General features: G+C 41.6%; 1 protein-coding gene across 1 annotated transcript in view; it reads right to left on the bottom strand.

The window, feature by feature from the left end:
* The window catches only part of LOC126235330 (serine protease HTR4), a 358578-nt gene that overhangs the window by 5669 nt on the left and 332252 nt on the right, over nt 1–20657 (bottom strand). The window lies entirely within an intron of this gene.

Raw genomic sequence — 20657 nt, 5'->3', positions numbered from 1 at the left:
AAGGATGTAGGTTGCAGTAGGTACTGGGAGATGAAGGAGCTTGCACAGGATAGATTAGCATGTAGAGCTCCATCAAACCAGTCTCAGGACTGAAGTCCACAACAACAACATCATCGAAAACTCCACGCGTTGGTCCATCGTGTCTAGCACGCAGACAGGTTGGCTGCAGGTCCTCAACTGGCCTTCTTCTAACCAAGGCCATCACTGGCACCGGGGAAGCACCAGCTTTCATCAGAACTCCATCCTTGCCTGCTTTGAATTCTCACTTGACATCATTGAAGTCGCAAATGGCGGTGGAATGTACGCTTCAGAGATATCCTTGAAGTAATCAATTTGTCACAGCTCGTTGTGTCACTGTTGTGCCAACTGCTTCTCAGGGCGCAAGAGCCATACGCCGAACACAATGGTCTTCCCTCTTCGTAGTGCTACGTGGCCGTCGGGAGCCCAGTGTTCTTGAGACGGTACATTCCCGTGAACACCGCTGCCAGCATTCATGTACAGACTACATTCCTACCAAGTCTTTCTGAAGTATCACAGAAGGAACCTACAGTTTCTCGTAGCTCTATTACACGACCTCGTTCAAACTATGAGAGGTGCAGAAAATGACGTCTCTGTCGCCTTAAAGGCATTCTTGATTAACATCAACTCACCCCGTTCAATCTCAAAGATAACTGACGTTCGCGACCGTTATAGCCTATATTTAAAGCATCCTCATCGTAAAGCTACTAGAGCGAGCTACTAGACTAGCGCGAAATTTGAATGGACTAATTGTTTCAGACGTAGAAACACGCCTACTAACTTTCGTTTACGTCACACGACTCCTTCGTGTCGCGAATTTTTTCCCATCAGTTTAGTTTCCTAGTATTGAGTTTTCTGAAATATATTTCTGTACTTGTTTCACTGTTCTAAACATAATTAATTTACAGCTCGCTGACTACACATGTATGTTTCTAACTTTTCTTTATGTGAGGGTCGAAGTGTTAAAAACAGTCACCGCTGTTGCAGTCACCTTAAAGTTGTAAATTCGAGTTTCATCTTTCTCGAACATTCACCAAAGCCTAAACACCTTAATAAAAGCAAAAGGATTTCCTACACACTACAAGTTACATTGCTGTCTCTTTTTAGGAATGAACAGCAAGCAAGATCAAAATGAATATTGTCGCGTGATTTATTATTCAAGTATTATCGCGATATACAAGTATGAGTTATCTTAGTACCTACAGACAAATATAACCCTATAACTAAGCTTTTTATGTTGTCTGGCTCCAAAACAATTTAACGAAATGAGTTAATCCAAGTCATACGGGAAAAACGAATGCATTGAGCAGCAGACTGCAACTGCAGCGACAGCTTCTTGCTATAACTAGTAGCAAGAATCTCTTCTACTAATAGTTACAGAGTGCCTTCATTCCGGCTTGCCTTTCTGGCAGGACGTTCCAGATGTTCTCTCATTTCGTCAAGGACGATAAAGTTGCATGGCAGATGCCTCGGCAATCTGCGACGAAAACTTCACGGGAAAAGTGAAAACTTTTCATCTCATAAGTTCAGGGTGCCTAAGGTAACTTTAGCACATGAAAAAAGTATATGAAATTAAAATGAAGGAAAGAGTTCTCTGGCCAAAGTGTTTATCCAGTTTCTTAACAGGTAAGCTTTGAAAGGTGAATTGTCCCGTGCGTAGTTACGCAATTTTTGGCGGAGTTTGGAAAGCCTCATGTTCCTCTCTTCCGAACTCGTCATAACTTTTGGAAACTCGCAAAATGCGTACAGGTCGTGATCACACACACAAAATAACGAACATATTTAATTTATTCGCAAAAACAAGATAAAAAAATAGAAAGTTAACTGACACTGTGTTCAACGTTAATTGCCAACGTGATGAGAGATGCATCTGACAGCCAAAATATATATAAATGTTTTAGATAACAATGTTTGTCGTTGCATTTAGAACAGTCCCGATTTCTGTGTCCTACGCCAATCTGTATGTAACTGCACATGTTTACAACAACAGACGTTCCGAGGCTATCTTTTTTTCAGTCTTCTTCACTGAAAACCACTGTGTGGCCCATGATATTTAATTAACACTACTTAATTTTGGTTCTGCGTTTAGAGGACGTGTCGATACCATCACCACCTTTTCTCTGAATTGTCCATGTTTATGCTGTGGCTGGCACGAACAATACTTTTTGTTTCTGTAGTCAGGTGCCCTTTAGATCACGAAAATCCGTTCTGAAGATCGTAGAATGAATTTGTTAGAAGACTTAGGAATGAACAATTGACTTAGCAGCAAATTTAAGAATAAACAGAGATACAACGGAAACGACTACGTAGCATATCGATGATAGAAACTATTGGAGACACAGTTCTGAAAGACGTGAAAGAAACGTTTTTGTCACGGAATAAGATTAGAGAAAAGTTACAAATCCGAGGAAACTTCAGCAGGGGAGTATTTCATGCGAATACAGTATTATTTAACAAAAGAGTCTGACGTGTAACAAACGCTGACAGAGGTGCACGTCCTAAGTACTATTGTATGAAATTCGGGTGTGGGTAATGGTAAAATGGTACAAAAGGAAACCAGAAGCATTTGTATAGGGTGCTATAGTACCACGCTAAAAACTGTCCGTTCCCGGTAGCTGAGTGATCAGCGCGACAGAATGTCAATCCTAAGGACCCGGCTTCGATTCCCGGCTGTGTCGGAGATTTTCTCCGCTCAGGGACTGGGTGTTGTGTTCTCCTAATCATCGTCAATTCATCCCCCACCGACGCGCGCAAGTCGCCGAAGTGGCGTCAATTCCAAAGACTTGCACCCGGCGAACGCTCTAGCCGACGGGAGGCCCTAGTCACACGACATTTACATTTACGCTAGAAGCTTTTGAGGGTCGCCCACAAAGTAATGTATCACTTTTTTTCTTCAACAATTATTTACTGAATACAATGAAGCGTACACAAGAAGGAAAGATGTTTCTTTCATATACCCTATTTTTTCACGTAATCCCCTTCCCGTTCTATTGCCTTACCCCAGCGAGATACAAGGGCATGTTTTCCCTGTCGGTAGCACTCCTTCTTCTGATCACGAAGCCATTTCTTCACCGTGCGAATCAGCTCTTCACCATGCTCAAAATTTCTTCCACGAATGACTTCCTTTAATGGCACAAACAAGTGGAAGTGTGGGGGAGCTAGGTCAGGGGTATATGGTGAATGGGGTAACCTGTTTAGTGACGTGTTTGGAAGTTCTCAAACTTTTATGAGGACGATCAATATTATGTTGAGTCAACTACCTGGACTGCTACTGCACTGAAGAAGTTGGTTAATGTGTTCACATATACTTCAGCTCGCCCACGATGTCTCGGGTTCGATTCCCGGCCAGGTCGCGGACTTTATCCACCCGAGGATTGGGTGTCTGTGTTGTCCTCATCATCTCGTCATCATCTCATCATCATTCGGGTAGTGGCGAGACTGGAAATGGAGAGATTGGAACTTGTACGGGTGCTGATGACCACGATGTTGGGCGCCCCACTAACCAAATCATCATCAGCACATATGCTTCAGAATTAATGGTGCCGATTCTTGGCATCACAAATGAGCACATCACCAAGCTGCATCGTGTTAGGGGTGACAGCTATGGATGGCCTCCCCGAATCCTGCAAATCTCAGAGCTCTAGCGAACCACTTTATCGTAAATCCTCATCCTCTTTGCCCAGCGACTAACCGTACTTCTGTCAATTGCAGATGTTTCATAAACGGCACATAAACATTTGTGAATGTTTCCAACAAATTCTTTCTCCGTAGTGAGAAATTCAATGAGGAAACGCTACTTATAACGTATGTCCTCACAGAAGTCATTTTGAGACATTGATGCAGCTACGTTATCTGCCCGAGGAAACGGAGAAAATTTGCACTCGCTCTCCGGAAACTTCAGATAGTGATTGCGTAAAGTTTCGTATTCGTACCATTGTTGTTGGCTGAGAAAAAAATATGGTGCATTACTTTCTGGGCGATCCTCGTTATAGATATACATTACGAAATGGTACATGAAAGAATAAATGACAAAAAAGAGTTTATGAAAAGCTCTTATTACATGAAGTCTCTATTCTCTTCCGTATACAGTTACGAAACTTCCAGCACTAAACAGTCACATCATGTCACAGACGTTATTCAGCTGATTCTGACAACACGTGCTCGTCGTCGTTCGATACGCTCGCAGTCCTAAACTGGGCCATCATATGCGAATCGCGTTACGATCTTTTCTACATTTAAGCGCCATCTTTCTGGAAGCATTTCTTTAAACAGGAGGTCCGCGAGCTGCTCGCGTGCATGTTTGCGTAACGTGCACACTGAGTTAACAATTGGCACTATTGCGAAAAATCACTGTGGAAACGGTAGCGTTCCATATACACTATCAGGTCGGAAGTATCTGGAAAGCCCTGTGTAATACAGAATTGACCACTAAAGTCTCAAGGGACGGACCCGCCAATATAAAAGGGAATGGGAAGTATTGGGGTTTGTTGTCAGTAGAAAAGCAGTCACAGCAGCATGGGCCGTTCGGGAGAATTCATTGACGTCGAACGTGGACTAGTCATTGAATCTCACCTGAGTAACAAATCCACCAGGGCAGTTTCAAGCTGCCAAAGTCGACTGTTTTTTTATGTGAATTGCAGTGGATTCGCGAAAGAACAGTCACAGCAGACCTTATGTACTTACAGACAGCGACGGGTGAGAACTGCGGAGGTTGGTAGAAGTATGAAATAAGCTGACACTAAGTTCCAAAGTTCGACCAGCGTTCCTGCTAGCTCAGTGGCTGTATGTTGGAAGTTAAATTTGGAAATGAATAATAACAGGATACAGTGGTCGAGCGGCTCCTAATAAGCCACACATTTCTGTAGCCAGAGCTAGGTGACTCTTGAGGTGACGTAAAGAGCGACTCCACTGCACAGTCGACGACTAGAAGAGACTGATTTAGATTCCTGAATCACGCTGTGGACAGAGGCAATACAGTGGAAGGGTTTGGGGTTGCTGAATGCCACCATGAGTAGTGTTGTCAGTGAGGTACGGAGAAGACGCAAACATACATTTCTTTCCTAGAATGGACTGGCCTGCCTAGCTCCCTACCTGAACCCAGTGAGACGCCTTTGGGATCGATTAGAACATCGACTTCGCTTCAGATCTCAGCGTCCAACATCACCACCTCGCCTGATTTCGACTCTAGAGCAAGAATGGGCTGTCATTCCCCCTTGGCCAGTCACTTGAAAGGTCCCTAGTAGAGTTCAGCGGTCATAAAGGCATGGGATGGGCAGAGCCCATAAGGGCATCCTCTAGCAGGTGTCTATGTTACAGTCAAAACCCTTTTTTAGTTAGAACGCGTTATTACTAGTTAAAACTAGTTTATACTGAGCCACTTCGTCAAAACGCGTTTTACCTAGTTAAAAATAGTTTTAACTGACATTCGCTTTTCACCAGCAGTAAATACTAGTTGTAACTAAGACTATCAGTATCGACTAGTTTCAACTAGTAAGAACGCGTTATAACTAAAAACGGGTTTTAACTGTAACATCTACATCATACAGATAGTGTACTCTGACTCAAAGGTAAACGTCGAAAACGACAATTTCGTGAAGGCTGATAAATATACTGAAAGGCGTCAGTTCACATAACTCACTGGGTATCCAGATTTGTACCTACCATAATATTTCAGTGAATTCCGCTGAGAATGCAGCTCCAAAGCAGATACAGTTGTGCCTATATACGAGCTAACAACAGCACATCAACGAAAGGTACTTGAAATTGTTTGTCATTGTCAATACTGAACTGATTGCTGACTGGTATCAATCTCTAACGAAAAAAAAAATGGTTCAAATGGCTCTGAGCACTATGGGACTTAACAGCTGAGGTCATCAGTCCCCTAGAACTTAGAACTACTTAAACCTAACTAACCTAAGGACATCACACACATCCATGCCCGAGGCAGGATTCTAACCTGTGACCGTAGCGGTCTCGCGGTTCCAGAATGACGCGCCTAGAACCGCACGGCCACACCGGCCGTCCATTCTCTAACGAATCACGTTCATAATTCATAATACTGATGACACCGATACGACGAACAACGAACATCGGAGACACATAGTGCACAACTAAGTCGTCGGGAGCAGTGTTAGCCGGCCGCTGTGGCAGAGCGGTTCTACACGCTTCAGTCCGGAACCGCGCGGCTGCTACGGTCGCAGGTTCGAATCCTGCCTCGGGCATCGATATGTGTGATGTCCTTAGGTTAGTTAGATTTAAGTAGTTCTAAGTCTAGGGGACTGATGACCTCAGACGCCAAGTCTCATAGTACTTAGAGCCATTTCAATTTGAGCAGTGTTAACGTCTCTAAATTTTCATCTTGACGTTCTCTATGGCTATTAATAATGTGAGATACATTCTTGGCAGGTCTGGCTACGAATACATCGTCATATACCTGCATATGATGTTTGTATTGCCTGATGCGGAAGGGTTTTTCAACTAAACAATGTGCGTCCCATAACACAAGCCTGGAAGTGTTCACGAATCTGTGTGTGGCGAGTGCTTCCCTCAGATACAAACACCACATACTCTATGTGATCAAAAGTACCCGGACATCTGGCTGAAAATGACTTACAATTTCGTAGCGCCCTCCATCGGTAATGCTGGAATTCAGTGTGGTTCAAATGGCTCTGAGCACTACGGGATTTAACATCTGAGGTCATCAGTCCCCTAGAACTTAGAACTACTTAAACCTAACTAACCTAAGGACAGCACACACATCCATGCCCGAGGCAGGATTCGAACCTGCGACCGTAGCGGTCGCGCGGTTCCAAAATGAAGCGCCTAGAACGGCACGGCCACATCGGCCAGCTTCAATGTGGTGTTCGCCAACTCTTGGCCCTGATGAAGCTTCCACTCTCGCAGGCATACGTTCAATCTGATGCCGGAAAATTTCTTGGGAAACGGCAGCCAATTCTTCACGGAGTGCTGCACTGAGGTGAGTTATCGATGTCGGTCGGTGAGGCCTGTAACGAAGTCGGCGTTCCAAAACATCCCAAAGGTGTGCTATAGGATTCAGGCCAGGACTCTGAGCAGGCCAGTCCATTACAGGGATGTTATTGTCGTGTAACCACTCCGCCACAGGCCCTCCATTATAAACAGGTGCTCGATCGTGTTGAAAGATGCAATCGCCATCCCCGAATTTCTCTTCAACAGGGGGAAGCAAGAAGGTGATTAAAATATCAATCTAGGACTGTGTTGTGGTAGTGCCACGCAAAACAACAAGGGGTGCAAGCCCCTTCCATGGAAAACACGATCACACCATAACACCACCCCCTCCGAATTTTACTGTTGGCACTACACACGCTGGTAGATGACGTCATACCCACACCCTGCCATCGGATCGCCACATTGTGTACTGTTATTTGTCACTCTATTCAACGTTTTACCACTGTTCAATCGTCCAATGTTTACGCTCCTTAGACCAAGCGAGGCGTCGTTTGGCATTTACCGGCGTGATGTGTGGTGTCGTAGTACTTGTAGTGGATCCTGATGCAGTTGGGAATTCCTGTGTGATGGTGTGGATAGATATCTGTCTATTATACATTACGAGCCTCTTCAACTGTCGGCGGTCTCTGTCAGTCAACAGGCTCTGAGCCCTATGGGACTTAACTGCTGTGGTCATCAGTCCTCTAGAACTTAGAACTACTTAAACCTAACTAACCTAAGGACATCACACACATCCATACCCGAGACAGGATTCGAACCTGCGACCGTAGCGGTCACGCGGTTTCAGACTGTAGCGCCTAGAACCGCACGGCCACCTTGGCCGGCCTCAGTCAACAGGCGAGGTCGGCCTGTACGCTTTTGTGCCGTACGTGTCCCTTCACCTTTCTACTTCATTATCACTTCCGAAACAGTGGACCTAGGGAAGTTTAGGAGTGTGGAAATCTCACGTACAGACGTATGACCCAAGTGACACCCAATTACCTGACCACGTTCGACGTCCGTGAGTTCCGCGGAGCGCTCCATTCTGCTGTCTCACGATGTCTAATGACTATTGAGATCGCTGATATGGAGTACCTGTCAGTAGGTGGCAGCACAATGCACCTAATATGAAAAATGTTTGGTTTTGGGGGCGTACGGATACTTTTGATCACATAGTATAGCTTAGCCCATCATTTATGGGACAACTGCGACCGTCGTTTTGCCGCGCGAACAGCTACAGTAGCAGCAGCAAGCTTCCAGTTATACGTGTAGACATACAGGGTGTCCGTAATTAAAGTTTCAGATTCAAAACGTTGTAGAATGATAACCACTTTTCAGAATGACGTCAAATTTGAACAGCGTGTTATTGATGCAGGGGAGAAACGTAATGGAACAAAAAAAAATTCAACGATATTTGACCAATAGATTGGCACTGTAAGCGTTAGAATATGCACACCAACAGACGCGCGGCAAACAACTGTTCTTCACTTTGCGTCAGAGACTTCCAACATGATCGTCTTCATGAAGGATCACCCACTGCTGGGAAAGCTATTTTACAAGAACAGTGGCTGTGCGCCAGTAACCCAGTACATTTTCCGGACTCTCAATGGTATGAAAAAAGGCATTGTTGCGATGTCTGCTAAGGGTCTGAAGAAAATGATTACAAAATTCGAAAAGACAGGATGTTTCGAAGTGCCATGTGGCAAAGGAAAGAAAACAGTTGATCCGACATCTATCGAAGATGTGGCCACAGCATTGCAGGAGGGGTCGAACGCTGGTGTGTAAACATGCAGTGCACGGGGAACTGTCCGAACATTGGATATGCCCGCGAGCACGGTGCATTAATTCTTACGAAAAGTCCTGCATTGCTGTCCATACAAAATCACGCATGTTCAGGAACTGTTGCCTGCTGAGCTTCCAGCAAGACAAATGTTCGCTCTAGTATTTTGTGCTAGCATGGAAGTGGACAATTAAGAACCGTGGTACATTCTGTGGAGACACGAAGCCCATGCCCATCTCCAAGGACATGTCAATATGTATAGTTGCGGTATATGGGCAAAGGAACATCCGCACGCACATTAACCGGTACCACTCCATTCTGTAAAAGTGACTGTTACAGTCACTGGTAAAGAGTCTTTTGCGCACCAACGTCATTCCGACTCTTCAGCAGCATGAACGTGTGGGTGGCGTCATTTTTATGCATGATGGTGCTTCCTCGCACATTGAACATCCAGCGAAGCGGCTGTTGCAGACGCAATTCGTGAATGTTGGAATTATCAGCCATCATTTCCCTACAGCCAGGCCGTCCAGGTTACCTGATCTTAATCAGTGTGACTTCTGGCTGTGCAGTTATCTGAAAGATGTTGTGATCGGTGCTCCTGTTCCGAACGTACCTGAACTGAAGTCAAGCACTGCGCACCACATTCTCAACGTGACCCACGACACATTCCGATCAGTTGTGTAACATGCTGTTTCTAGATTTTTTTGTGATAGAAAAAGGTGGACGGCTACTGGCGCAACGCCAATGTGACGAAAATTAGAAACCGATGTCATATTCAATTTTACACGGTTTTTGGTCCCAGGACAATTAAAAGCCGATTTTTCCCATCCGGTGTGGCACAGCCTTGCCGTGGTGGATGGGCTTACCTAACAATGCCACAACTGTTGACTGCCGAACTTTTGCAATCCAACATATTGTACATTACGGATCGTGTAATGTGCAACTCAAACCATAGCCGTCGTATTGCGATTCATCTGTAATTTGGAGCCAACCACTTTTACATTAAGACGCTTACAGGGTAGTCTATTGTTTTTTTATACATTTTTTTCGGTAACCTTTTCCCTCGCATCAATAATATACCGTTGAAATTTAACGTGATTCTGAGCAGTGGTTGTCTTTCTACAGTGTTTTGAAACTGTAACTTTAATAGTGTGACTTCGTGATCTATTTCAGTCAGGCTGACCCTAACTTTCTAGTGCAACAAGCTGAGGCTGTCATAATAATGTGACAAGATAGTCTACTTCATACTTCTATCTCTTCTCCTCGAGGTTACAATTTCCTGCGCATCGTTAGTGAAACATTTGCCTAGTGTCCAACGTCGATGAAACACGATATAAGTCAATATTTTCTCATCTAATAGACAGCCTGCACCTTCTAATCCGTTTGCCGAGAAGCACCAAGCACTCTCTTTGTCATCTCTACAGTGATCGTGCAGACGTTCTTTATTCCCCATTTTCGCCCTGTCTGTACTCGCTCAGGAAACGGTCCCTTCGAAACCGCACATATTAATATTAGTCGCCATTGTTCTGTCCCTCGTTCGTTATTCAATTACAGTTTTCCTCGCTCTCTCAATCTGTAGCGATGTCACTGCGCTTCGTTACCCTGCCTTTCACCGTCTGCTCGGTGAGCAGCAGCTCTGTATGTGTGCGACCTTCCCGTTCCTCACACTCTGCTGCTGCAGCAGGACAGCACTTTTCATTAATGAGCACACATTGTTTGCACCACTGCTAGTACGCTTATAGTTCTCTGCTTTGCTTGCTTGTAAAATGCTGTCTTTACCTTTTCATCTTCACCACGGTTCTCTCCACTACTTTTTGCCTCCGTTTCTACCTTCGTAGCTGCTGCGAAAGGCTGCAGCACGTACATATAGTACCATCTGGAACGAGAACGATGCTTTTATGAACTGCAAACATTTTAAAACGATCCTCTGGACCCAAAAATTCTGGCGACTTTTAAAGGCGTATATTTTTCTCTACTGACGTGAACCGTTGTGTGACGTCCTTTTTTCACCTTTAAGAATGTAAAATACTAGCACACTATTTGTCGGTATTTTCTGTTATGTACGTTATTCTCTTCAGTGTATATATATTAACGTATATGTGATCTCTTTTATTAAGCTTCTTTTACTTATTGGTATTCTTTCATATATTGGCATACCAGGTGTACCGGTATATAAGAGCGTTAAGATACCAATGTGTCGATAGGGAACATTTGTTGTGAACGAGCCTTAATTTTTTTTTTCTTTTAGTATATATCAAGTCATGGAACAAACAACATCATATGTTTTCATCGTGTTAACAATGTCGAATTTTGTACCAGAAAGTGATGATTTGCGGAAAGCATTAATTTTTTTGTTTTCATTTGAAAAAAAGTGCTGCAGAGTTGCATCGAATGCTTGTCGAGGCATATGGTGATCATGTTCTATCAGAAGCAACATGCAAAAGATGGTTTCAACGGTTCAGAAATAATGATTTTGATGTAAGAAATGAAGAACGTGGAAGACCACCAAAAAAGTTCAAAGATGCAGGATTTCAAGCAATATTAGATGAAGATGATACTTTGAGCCAGAAGCAAATGGCAGCAATGCTAAATGTTGCACAACAAACAATTTCCGACCGTTTGAAAGCTATGGGAAAGATCCAAAAGTGAGGAAAATGGGTGCCACATGAATTGAATGAAAGACAGATGGAAAACCGAAAAAACATTTGTCAAATTTTGCTTCAAAGACATGAAAGAAAATCAATTTTGCATCGAATTGTTACTGGCTATGAAAAATGGATTTATTTTAAGAATCCTAAAGGGGAAAAATCATGGGTTAATCAGGGACAACCATCAACATCGACTGCAAAACCAGATCGATTCGGCAAGAAGACAATGCTCTGAGTTTGGTGGGATCAGAAAGGTGTCGTGTATCATGAGCTTCTAAAACCCGGTGAAACTGTGAGTACTAATAGCTACAGACAACAAATGATCAATTTGAACTATACATTGATCGAAAAAAGACCAGAATGGGCCAGAAGATATGACAAACTAATTTTTTTACACGACAATGCACCTGCACACTAAGCAAAATACTTGGCTGGGAGCTGCTACCTCACCCGCCGTATTCACCAGACTTGGCCCCTTGCGACTACCATTTGTTTTCATCAATGGGACCCGCCTTGGCTGAGGAACACTTCGATTCCTACGTAAAAGTCGAAAATTGGGTGTCTGATTGGTTTGCTTCAAAAGACGAACATTTCTATTGGCGTGGTGTCCACAAATTGCCAGAAAGGTGGTCAAAATGTATAGAGAGCAATGACCAGTACTTTAATATGTTTTTACTTTTCAATTCAAATTAGTGTTTCATTTTCACAAAAAACGCTCATTTCATATCGTAAAAACCTGGTACAAAGAAAGAAGTCGTACAGGAAGCATGCGGCCACACTGTATAAATCGAACAGTACTACACAAATGCTGATTAGGTCACTTAGTAAAAAGCCATCAACTGGTGAATGAGTGAATTTAATATTAGACATTTTGGGATGATCTACAGTCAGCTATCTGTGAAACAGATGATACATATTTATGTAATAACAGCAACAGCTTTGGTGGGACGTCATAAGCGAGTGACTGCGTGTGAGATCGCTCTCCAAGTTTTTATATATATATATATATTTTTTTTAGGTTTCAGATATATATTTTAACGGTTTTTGTGATAATATTTACTATATAAGTGACGTATTAGTGGTTTCTTCATTCACTTCTGCCTTTCTTGTGTTGTGACCTGATATTTGTGAATGTTTCGTATCGATAAACTTAACCTCTTGCCTGTGTTTACATTCCGCGCTGACCAGTTGCAGCTGTAGCGGCGCATCGAAAGCTAAGTACTAATTAATTGTTTGTGTATAGTGGTTTATTTAGGAACTTTAGTAGTCTTCAACCGGTGTTCTTGGTGTTTTCTGGTGAAATAATTTCAGAAGAACCTTTTGGGAACTGTTTTCAGCTTCGTTACTGTGTCATTAGACGTTAGATTCTCTTTCTGTATTAGTCTTTTGTTATATTCACATTTGTTGTTTATTAATACTGCTAATAATAGTAGTTACCTCCCTTGTAGAGTAAGTTTGTGATTATTGTAGTCAGGTTTTTAACATCTTCTTATTGTAGTAGCGGAACTTAGAAAAAGTAAAATTTTACCATGAGTGAGAAGTGTGGGCTTTGCCGTAGGTTCGTGAGTAGTGGATTGCGGTGTGAGACTTGTTCGAAGTATTTTCACTGGGGGGGAATGCAGTGGGGAAGCCAGTGGGCATTCTGGTGAGATCCTCTCCTGGAACTGCAGGTTATGTAGCAAGAGTAAGTTGATAGAGGAGCAGGAGCGTAAGATCTGTGCCCTTCAAGTGCAGTTGAAAAACGCACAGGAGGAGCTAGATAGGATGAGGAGGGAGAAGGGGGTTGGGGAATGGGAGCTGGCTGTTGGCAAGAGATCTGCTAGGAGAAGAAGATTCTCATATGGTTTTACTATTGGTGTTTACAATAGATATGACCAACTGTCAGAGTCTAGTGGAGAGGAATCTCTAGTAGCTGTAGATGTAGGAAGTATGCAGCAGACCTCAGTAGTTACGGTGGCTAGAACAGTTGCAAAGTCGAAGAGGAAGAAGAAGGTTCTGCTGTTAGGTAGTTCTCATGGCAGAGGTGTAGGCCAGTAGTTGCAGGAAGTGCTGGGGAGTGAGTACCAGGTCACCAGCATTGTGAAGCCTGCAGGATTGGCTCAGGTGACTGTTAACATAGGGGGGTTATGTAGGGATTTTACTAGAGAGGATCAGGTAGTGATTGTGGGTGGGGCTGGTAATAGTATTGATAGGGATGGGGAGTATAACATAGATGGTGACCTGGAAAAGATAGCCACTCAGACTGGCAACACGAATGTGCATTTCGTGGAACTGTTTCAGCGTCACGATCGGCCTCATCTTAATACAGCCGTCAGGCGTAATAACATGAGACTTGGGGGTGCGCTGATGACAGAAAGCATGGGTCACATTTCAGTGGTGTCGGTGGAGTCTATCAGCAGGACGGGTTTCACTAGACATGGCCTGCACCTCAACAGGTATGGGAAAGGGAGGTTGGCAAAGCTTATAGGTGACAGCATAGGTGGGGTTGGTGGGATTCCTGCAGTAGTGGTGTAAGTAGGCTGTTTAGGTTTTTTTATTGATAACGCCACCTCAGTATGAAAATCACCGGCTGTGCCGTGTGCAGTCTGTGGCTGCTTTGCATTGTTGTAATACTCAACCATTGTAGTGTTAGGCAGCTGGCTGTGAACAGCGCGTAGCGCTGGGCAGTTGGAGGTGAGCCGCCAGCAGTGGTGGATGTGGGGAGAGAGATGGTGGAATTTTGTAATTTGTCATGAACTGCTCTATATATGATATTAAGGTAAATACATTGTTTGTTCTCTATTAATATCTTTCATTTGCTAAATATCCCTATCAGTAGTTAGTGCCTTCCATAGTTTGAATCTTTTATTTAGCTGGCAGTAGTGGCGCTCGCTGTATTGCAGTAGCTTGAGCAGCGAAGATTTTTGTGAGGTAAGTGTTTTGTGAAAGGTATAGTGTAATGTTAGTCAGGGCCATTCTCTTGTAGAGAATTTTGAAAGTCAGATTGCGTTGCGCTAACAAAATATTGTGTGTTGAAAGTTAGATTGCGTTGCGCTAAAAAAAAAAAAAAAAAAATATTGTGCGTCAGGTTAAGGACAGTCGTGTACAATTGTTCTAAGGAGACGTTTCATATGGCGACCCTGCCAGGATTCGAACCTGGAATCTTCTGATCCGCTCATGTAACTGAGAGATAAACATTTTTTTTACTACATTAGTGACAGATGTTTACGTAATTACACAGTTGAATAACTTCATACGTATGAACTTGTATTTTGTTTGCACATTGTGAAATGTTCATATTTTTTTGGAACCATTGTGATACTATGAGAGCTTTGAATGAGATATTTGGTAAGGGAGCATGATTTTAAAGTACGTTTGAGGTAGATAACACTTTTGAAATGAGCAGAGAATTTTTTTTTAGGTTTTAAAATATTCAGGAAGCTACGACGATTTTGAGATTTGGCTGAGGTTTTATGATGTTATGACGACGATGTGTATTATGCTGCTGAGGTATGTTTATGGTCAAGGAGCTGATGCTATATGAGTTATTTGATTATGTTATGTATTTATTAACAGGAAATATTGAAGAAGCGTCGACGAATTTGTATATGTGTAATAAGGTAAGGAGTAATGAATAGTGATTAGGGCACTCTGATTTGTGGAAAAGGATGTTGGAAACCAAGAATCGTACTTTAAGAGTTATGAAATGTGTGTAAATGCGTGAATGTATCACAATGACGGCGAAAATTTCTTGGACACTTATATTCATAGGATTTTGTTTCTACAGATTTGCAACGCTAATTCTTGACCTGTGAAATATTTTTATGTGAGACTGTCGTAGCGGAAACTGCTGTCGTAAATATTTCGGTAAGAAAGTTCAGTGACCACCTGCACGTAATGCGTCGTGGGCACGCAGCTGGGCGACAGCCGCCCGAAAAAAAAAGCCATTAGCCTTCCAGCGGCACAGGTAGAAGAAAAAAGAGGCCATTATAATCGCTATTGACGTTCCTTTGTAGAAAGCATCGCAACATTTCACGGCTATTGTCGTGCTAGTTGAGAGAAATGCCATATGGCGACAGAAATGCCTAATGAAATGACGAGAAATATTTTTACATCTGCACACCTGATTACGACAAGCGTCTTTCTACGAGAGTTAACTTATGAAATGTCACATGACTATTGAATGATATTTTTATGCTTTGCCTTTCATAGTTGCTTATTTCATTTGATATTTAGTTTCCAGCTGTTTTGCAGCATGGGTTTTATATATATAAAAAAAAATTCATTTGCTAATGTGAACACTTTCTGTCAACAGATCTATTAAATAATTATTTTATGACCCACATTCTTCGAAAAAGGAGCTCTTGGAATGGAAAGAACAATAAGAAGGGACTAATAACAGGACTGCATACATAATTTTCTTTTCTAGTACTTAGTAATTTTTGTAGAATTAGTTTTTGTGGTGCACCACTTTAATTACTTAGACATTAAGATGTGATTATACATTTCCATTATCTGCATTGTTATCTTTAGTCTACTATTTTTTCTGCTTGAGCTATGTCATATTTAGGTATAAGTTGCTGCTGTTTGCCAGGCATAGTGTTATTGAATTTGATTTTGTATTATTCTGTTAAGCCAGTTTTACTAATGATTTATTTTTACATTTTTTATTGTTTGCTGCACATTGCCTTAGATTAGTTGTAATATTACAATTGCTTTGCTAATTTCTTAATACTGCTTGCTTCGCAAATCTGCGTTTTTTTATTGCTGTTTATATTAATTGTTTTATGTGATGCTGCATTGCCTCGTCCCTTAGTTTAGCATCTGAGCTCAGTAGATATAAGTTAGCTTAAGAGGGGGTAGCCTATAAGATAATGAGTAGCGATTAATTGGAAAAAATGCATTGAGAAGCTATACGAGTAAAGTACAGAAAGCAGGTATAGATTGGACTTTTGGAAATAATGAGGAATGAAGGGAGATCTCCGAGAAGTAAAGAAAGTTTTTGTTTGCAACATACTGCAGTAAAAGAAACCCTGTCCTTTCCTTGTGTTATCCCACTATGTGTTTGTGTTCCCTTGTGTATTTATGTTTTTCCTGTATTTATATGTATATCTGATAATACTTATGTTGTAGAATTTTTCTAATACTAAGCTACATTCACTATGATGAGGAATACTGTGATCCTCAAATATAATTTGCATTGATAATATGTTATTTACTTTGTAAAGATGTTTAGACATTTATCTGTTCTGTGTTAATGCTTAGGTGTGAAGTTGATGTTTCAAAAGTTATTCTGATCTTTTATGTATGAAATTATGTCATAATTCCTGTAACACTGATGTATATGTTTATTTCTATTCTTTTGTAAAGCCCCTATTACCGCAACTGTTATTTGTATTGTTATGTTCTTGAATGATGTGTTTTGTACCTTTGTTATTGTGTTCTTATGTTATAAAATTGTAATTGACACCAGGTCATCAAATTAAGTAACTTGTAAGTTACATTTCACTGCACACGTTTCTATTGGTCATAGTATATGGACAATATGTGAGAAGTAGGGACTGTTAGTGTTTGCACGTGTGTTAATAATTCAGCAAGGGACTGGATAACAGCATTGCTGGTTCTGAGGACAATTCCAAAAACTTTGTGAGTGCACAAGTGGTGGTTATGGACTTGCTACATTATCCGCAAGACTCTTCGATGGTGATTGTGCACCTGCACAGTCGCAACAGATGGCTGCTGGCCGTCTCTACCAGGACTACAGTGGGTCTGCGTCTTTGCTGACTCACCAGTACCATCATCTCTACAAGGACTACAGTGGGTCTGCGTCTTTGCTGACTCACCAGTACCATTATTTCTACAAGGACTGCAGTGGGTCTGCGCCTCTGGCGGCCCACCGATACCGTAATCTCTACTAGGACTGCAGTGGGTCTGTTCTGTGATGACCTACCTACCACTAGTCTTCAAAACGTCGACTGACTCCGCTGTGGGTTTGCTCTGTTGTGACCCATTACCTGTCAGCATGTCGAGAGTCAGCACTGTCTTTCCGTTGGAAGGACAACGATACTTCTTCAAGACTGCATGGAAATCCACTACTTCCGTGTGCATTTTCTTTTACTGCTCAGACTTTGAGAAAAACACTGCAATGTGATGAATGATCAGGACTGTCTTTATGGACTGTGAGAAAATTTTAGCTTTTGACCAACATTGTATCAATAAGTGTGTGCATTTGATTTCTTTGTTATTGTAATTGTGAAAAAAAAATTTTAACAAATATGTATTGGCCAGTGCCCAACAAAATTTGTAAAATTTTTTGTGGGGAGCATGGGGGCTATGTAAGTAGGCTGTTTAGGTTTTTTTATTGATAACGCCACCTCAGTATGAAAATCACCGGCTGTGCCGTGTGCAGTCTGTGGCTGCTTTGCATTGTTGTAATACTCAACCATTGTAGTGTTAGGCAGCTGGCTGTGAACAGCGCGTAGCGCTGGGCAGTTGGAGGTGAGCCGCCAGCAGTGGTGGATGTGGGGAGAGAGATGGCGGAATTTTGTAATTTGTCATGAACTGCTCTATATATGATATTAAGGTAAATACATTGTTTGTTCTCTATTAATATCTTTCATTTGCTAAATATCCCTATCAGTAGTTAGTGCCTTCCATAGTTTGAATCTTTTATTTAGCTGGCAGTAGTGGCGCTCGCTGTATTGCAGTAGCTTGAGCAGCGAAGATTTTTGTGAGGTAAGTGTTTTGTGAAAGGTATAGTGTAATGTTAGTCAGGTCCATTCTCTTGTAGAGAATTTTGAAAGTCAGATTGCGTTGCGCTAACAAAATATTGTGTGTTGAAAGTTAGATTGCGTTGCGCTAAAAAAAAAAAAAAAAAAAAATATTGTGCGTCAGGTTAAGGACAGTCGTGTACAATTGTTCTAAGGGGACGTTTCAGTGGGTGTTAGAGCTGCACGTTTTTTAGATTGAAGTCAGCTGATAGGTATTCCTGCTTAAGGGAAGTCTCTCTAACAAAGGAACCACTTTTGACTAAGTAATGAGGGAATTAGTATATTTCATCAAAATATACAAGTTATTAGAGATAAAGTTAGTGAACTGCTTATAGATGTTGACTCTGAAATTATTGGTATATCTGAACAATTCTTAAATAAGGAGATAATTCAGAGGCTTCCTTTACCAGGATACAGGTTGGCTGGCAGCTTTTCGAGGAGCTCTTTGCGGTGTGGGGGAGTAGCCATGTATGTGAAAAACGGCATCCCATTTGAGTCAATTGATGTTTCAAAGTACTGCACTGAAAAGGTGTTTGAATGTTGTGCAGGTGTGGTTAAATTTAACGGAGCTAAACTTATAACTGTTGTTATTTATAGATCCCCAGACTCCGATTTCACAACATTTTTCCTAAAGCTAGAGGAGGTTCTTGGTTCACTTTATAGGAAATACAAAAAGTTAGTTATATGTGGTGACTTCAATATTAATTGTATAAGTGATTGTGCAAGGAAGAGGATGCTGGTAGACCTCATTAATTCATATAATCTTATGCAAACCGTATTCTTTCCAACGAGAGTGCAAGGGAACAGTAGAACAACCATAGACAACATTTTTGTTCATTCCTCATTACTAGAAGGGCATTCTGTTAGCAAAGAGGTGAATGGACTTTCAGATCATGATGCACAAATTTTAACTCTAAAAGATTTTTGTGCTGCAACACGTGTTAAATATAGTTACCAACTTTTTAGGAAAGCTGATCCAGTTGCTGTACAGACTTTTGTAAACCTTATCAAGGAACAAGAGTGGCAAGATGTTTATAGCGCTGATACAGTAGACGATAAATATAATGCTTTTCTCAAGACTTTTCTCATGCTCTTTGAAAGTTGCTTTCCGTTAGAACGTTCAAAACAGGGTACTAGCACAAACAGGCAGCCTGGGTGGCTGACTAGAGGGATAAGAATATCTTGTAGAACAAAGTGCCAATTATATCAAAACGTTAGAAACAGTCAAAATCTAAATGCAGCAGCCCATTACAAACAGTATTGTAAGGTGCTTAAAAATGTTATTAGGAAGGCAAAAAGTATGTGGTATGCAGATAAAATTAAAACCATATGGTCAGTCGTAAAGGAAGTGGCTGGTCTGCAGAGACAGGTCGAGGATATAGAATCAGTGCGTAGTGGGAATGTCCGTGTTACTGATAAGTCGCATATATGTACAGTATTTAATAATCACTTTCTGAATATAGCAGGTGAACTAAATAGAAACCTAGTCGCAACAGAGAATCATATAGCGCTCTTAGAAAAAAGTGTTCCGAGACTGTTACCTGAAATGCTCCTCCATGATACTGACAAGAGGGAGATTGAGTTAATAATTAAATCTCTAAAGACCAAGAACTCTCATGGATATGAAGGGGTATCTAGCAGAATACTGAAGTATTGTTCTATGTATGTTAGCCCAGTACTTAGCCATATCTGTAACTTTTCCTTTAGGAGTGGTCGGTTTCCTGACAGATTAAAGTACTCGGTAGTGAAGCCACTTTATAAAAAGGGAGACATTGATAATGTTGACAATTTTAGACCTATTTCTATGCCATCGGTGTTTGCTAAAGTTAGCGAGAAGGTTGTATATACAAGGTTACTGGAGCATTTAAATTCACATAATTTGCTGTCAAATGTTCAGTTTGGTTTTAGAAATGGTTTAACAACTGAAAATGCTATATTCTCTTTTCTCTGTGAGGTTTTTGGACGGATTAAATAAAAGGTTGCGAACGCTATGTGTTTTCTTTGATTTAACGAAGGCTTTTGACTGTGTTGACCACAAAATATTACTGCAGAAGTTGGACCATTAGGGAGTAAGGGGAGTAGCTTACAATTGGTTCGCCTCTTACTTTAAGAACAGAAAGCAGAAGGTAATTCTCCGCAATATTGAGAGTGGTAGTGATGTTCAGTCCCAATGGGGCACTGTTAAGTGGGGCGTTCCCCAAGGGTCGGTGCTGGGGCCACTGCTGTTTCTTATTTATGTAAATGATATGCCCTCTAGTATTACAGGTGATTCAAAAATATTTCTGTTTGCTGATGACACCAGCTTGATAGTGAGGGATCTTGTGTGTAATATTGAAACAGTAACAAATAATGTAGTTCATGAAATAAGTTCGTGGCTTTTGGAAAATAATTTGATGCTAAATCACAGTAAGACTCAGTTTTTACAGTTTCTAACTCACAATTCAACAAGAAACGATATTTTGATCAGACAGAATGGGCATATTATAAGCGAGACTG

The sequence above is a fragment of the Schistocerca nitens genome, chromosome 2 (genome assembly GCF_023898315.1).
Source record: "Schistocerca nitens isolate TAMUIC-IGC-003100 chromosome 2, iqSchNite1.1, whole genome shotgun sequence".
In the NCBI taxonomy this organism is placed as follows: Eukaryota; Metazoa; Arthropoda; class Insecta; order Orthoptera; family Acrididae; genus Schistocerca; species Schistocerca nitens.
The sequence above is the reverse complement of the archived record's forward strand: the minus strand, read 5'-3'. Positions and strand labels throughout refer to the sequence as shown.